Source organism: Jaculus jaculus, chromosome X, assembly GCF_020740685.1.
Source record: "Jaculus jaculus isolate mJacJac1 chromosome X, mJacJac1.mat.Y.cur, whole genome shotgun sequence".
NCBI lineage: Eukaryota > Metazoa > Chordata > Mammalia > Rodentia > Dipodidae > Jaculus > Jaculus jaculus.
In genome coordinates, this window is record NC_059125.1 from 151,946,961 (window position 1) to 151,950,207 (window position 3,247).

At 43.3% G+C, this 3,247-nt stretch overlaps 1 non-coding gene across 1 annotated transcript; it reads right to left on the reverse strand.

Annotated features, from left to right (window-relative positions):
- Positions 1 to 1,839: 1,839 nt before the first annotated feature.
- LOC123456838 lies at positions 1,840 to 1,946 on the reverse strand. The gene has a single exon (XR_006634716.1). It is a non-coding gene; the product is annotated as a U6 spliceosomal RNA (small nuclear RNA).
- Positions 1,947 to 3,247: the final 1,301 nt, after the last annotated feature.

The following is a 3,247-nucleotide window of genomic DNA, read 5'->3' on the forward strand; positions in this document are numbered from 1 at the left end:
CGTGCGCCCCCTTGTGCATCTGGCTAACGTGGGTCCTGGGGAATCGAGCCTCGAACCGGGGTCCTTAGGCTTCACAGGCAAGCGCTTAACCGCTAAGCCATCTCTCTAGCCCTAAAAAATATTTTAAAGCATGGTTGCCTTTCTCTCTCAAATAAATAAATAAGTAAATAAATAAATAAAATAAAAGGGGTTGGAGAGATGGCTTAGCAGTTAAAGCCTAAGGACCCTCTCTCTCTCTCTCTCATAAGTAAATAAATAAAAGTGTGGTTGCTAGAGAGATTGCTTCGTGGTGCTTCCTGTAATTATTTATTTGTTTTTAAACGTTTTTATTGCCAGGTGTGATGGCTCCCATCTCTAATCCCAGAACTCACTTTGTGTATCTGGCTTTATGTAAATACTGGGGAATCAAACCCAGGCTGACAGGCTTACCAAGCAAGCTCCTCTAACTGCGCATCATCTCTCCAGCATTAAAAACATGTTTTTTTAAATTACTTAATTTATTTTTAATGTATTTTTATTGACAACTTCTATACTTACAGACAACAAACCATGGTATTTCCCCCCCACACTTTCTCCTTCATAATTCTGCTATCTGTCATATCCCCTCCCTCTGTCCATTAGTCTCTTTTAATTTGATGTCATCATCTTTTTCTCCAATTATGAGGGTCTTGTGTGGGTATTGGGGGATGGCCCAAAAGGCAACATAGTGCTGAGAAGAAGGGACGTAGGAGTGTCCAGCACTGAAACATCTCACACTCTCCAAGTCTCAGGGTCCATTGCGGAAAAACATGTTTTGATTTTTTGTTTCGTTTGAGATGGGGGTCTCACCCTAGCCGAGGCTAGCCTGGAATTCACTGTGCAGTTTCAGGCTGGCTTTGAACTCACAGTGGTCCTTCTTCCTCGGCATCCCGAGTGCTGAGATTAAAGGCATGTGCCACCATTGGCACAAAAAACATTTTTTTGTTTGTTTTTCATTTTTTGGTTTTTTGAGGTAGAGTCTCACTCTGGAGTTTCAGGGTGGCCTCGAACTCACGGCAATCCTCCTGCCTCTGCCTCTGCCTCCTGAGTGTTGGGATTAAAGGCGTGAGCCACAATGCCTGGCCCAAAAACACTTTTTTAAATAAAAGAAAATTAATGCATATAACATAAGTACCTGAGAAAATAAGAGAATTACAGGCTAGTTTTGAGCAGAAAGAGAGAGAGAGTCTCTCTTTTTTTGTTTTATTTTTAGTTTTATTTATTTGAAGGGGGGGGGGAGAGAGTGAGAGAGAGAGAGAATGGGCATGCCAGGGCCTCCAGCCACTGCAAAACAAAAGCAAACAAAACAAACAAAAAATGTTTTTGGCTAGTGGTGGTGCATGCACCACTACGCCCAGCTTTTGTTTGTTTTCTTTTATTTATATTATTTTTTTTAGGAGGATCACTATGAATTCCAGGCCAGTCTGAGACTACATAGTGAATTCCAGGTCAGCCTGGGCCAGAGCAAGACTCTACTTTGAAAAAAAAAATTACACCAAATAGAAGGCTGGGCAAATTGTTTCGTGGTTAAAGGCACTTGCTTGCAAAGCTTGCCTGAGCAAGTTCCATTTCCTAGCGCACACATAAAGCCAGTCACACAAAGTGGTGCACTTACGCTCTGAAAATGCATTTTCTCAAAATAAAATGTGGTAGCAACTTGCAGATATTCACTGCTAAGCCTGCTTGCTTTCCTAAGTTCTGGCTTGAAGAGCACAGTCTTTCCTTCCCCTTCTATATCTTCTTGGCATGTTGGCTGAAATTCCATGTTTGCTTGCCCTGACACTATGGTCTTTCTCAATAAATCTCCTGTTTTTGTTTTTTATTAATATGGAATGCTTCATGAATTTGCGTGTCATTCTTGCTCAAGGGCCATGCTAATCTTCTCTGCATTGTTCCAATTTTAGTATATGTGCTGCTGAAGTGAGTACTGCTTTTTGGTTTTTGAAGTAGGCTCTCACTCTAGCCCAGGCTGACCTGGAAGTCACTATGTAGTCTCAGGCTAGCCTTGAACTCATAGCGATGTTCCAACCTCTGCCTCCTGAGTTCTGGGATCAGAGATGGGAGCCACCACACCTTAGTTTCCCACCAGGAATCAATGGTAAGATCCTATTGCTGAAGTCTTCACATACTTGGGCTGCAAGGTCACTGAGAAACTCCGCTGGAGCTGAGCTGAAAACCTCCTCCACGTAGGCCAGTTGAAAGAAAGTTGGAAAAAGCCATCTTGCACGCAGTTAAATGGGAGAGAGTGAAATCACCAGTGAAGATACCCAACAGTGGACACTGCAAGCCTTATATTTGGCCAGCCAGGCCAAATGAGCCAATGGGTGCAATAGTCGCATGTCTGTTATGGGGGAAACCAACCACCCTCTAATTTGACTGGAGGCCCACTCCATGGGAGGAAATACATCCCTGATACTGAAAACCTACAACAGGGGTAGTCATGAGTCCTAGGGGTGTAACGTCTGCTGCTGTCTGGCTAAAAGAATATACTATGCTCACCAAACTGCCCAGTAAGCATTTCTCTTAATGTTCATACCTATATATATATTAATGCTACTTTCACTTTTGACTAGAGAAGCTTCTCTTTTCAGATGGCAGTGATCTTGGGATCACTCAGAAGGTACCATGGTGCTGAGAAGAAGTGACAGAGCAGTGCTTAGCACTGAAATATCTCTATCACACCTTCCAAGGCTCAGGGTCCATTGTGGAAGAGGTGGCAGAAAGAATGTAAGAGCCAAAGGAAGGACTCCTTTCAACGGGCTCCCCCCCAGACACAAAATGGCCTGGATATCCATGACCTCACAGTGCCTGACACTACCTACACAAGACCATCATAATAGGAGGAAAAGAGGATGACATCAAAATAAAAGAGAGACTGATTGTGGGCTGGAGAGATGGCTTAGCCTGTCAAGCTTAAGGACCCCGGTTCGAGGCTCGATTCCCCAGGACCCATGTTAGCCAGATGTACAAGGGGCGCACGTGTCTGGAGTTCCTTTGCAGTGGCTGGAGGCCCTGGTGCGCCCATTCTCTAGCTATCTATCTATCTGCTTCTTTCTCTCTCTGTCACTCTCACATAAATAAATAAATAAAAAAAACAAAAGAATTAAAAAAAGAGGGAGACTGGTTGAGATGGGGAGAATGGAGTTTCAAAGGGGAAAGTGGGGTGGGAGGGTATTACCATGGGGTATTTTTTTATAATCATGGAAGTTGTTAATAATTTTTTTAATTA